Below are 684 nucleotides of genomic sequence, written 5' to 3' on the forward strand. Positions count from 1 at the left end.
AGAGAGAGAGAGAGCCCTTTCTTCTCCCCTTTGATTTATACCCACTTTCCTTGGGTCCATCCCCTAGGTCAACCCACAGACCTACGTATCCCATGTACAGGGAGGGGTAAGGTGTTTCATGGGATGATGTCACTAGCATGATCATGACAGCCCTCGTTAGCATATTGAGGGGTGTCAACTTTAATATGCATTTCGTGGATAATGAAGCAAAGTTCGTTCACCGGACACATGGCCCTTGACATCTGCCCAGGTGCCCCAGAGCAGAGCCATCCTGTCTCCACAGGGCTCTCTCCCCCAGATACATCGGGCAGCCTTATCAGCTTCGGCCTCCACAGAAAGCACCCTGTGACTCAAGGTTTTGTCTTGCGAGTGTTTGAGGCATTTCTTCAATCAGCCTCAACTTTTGCTTTCCTAGGCTGTTTGTCTTAGTTTTTTACAGGCCTGGTTGCTCGGCTCTCACAATCAGTTTAAAACCAAGTAGAAGACTTGTAATGATGAATGTTTTAATTGGAAAATCTGTAATTTAATCACCTGAATCATTCACAGGTGAGAATTGAATTGTTCCAGCCACATGTATATCACAAGACAAGCAAGAAACTTAATGTATGGAAGTGAATCATATTTTGAAATGCATTTAGATGAAGTAAAACAGAGTCTGATACATTTTAGTGAAAGAACCATGAT

This window comes from Athene cunicularia (genome assembly GCF_003259725.1).
Source record: "Athene cunicularia isolate RWA chromosome 1 unlocalized genomic scaffold, athCun1 chr1_part1, whole genome shotgun sequence".
NCBI lineage: Eukaryota > Metazoa > Chordata > Aves > Strigiformes > Strigidae > Athene > Athene cunicularia.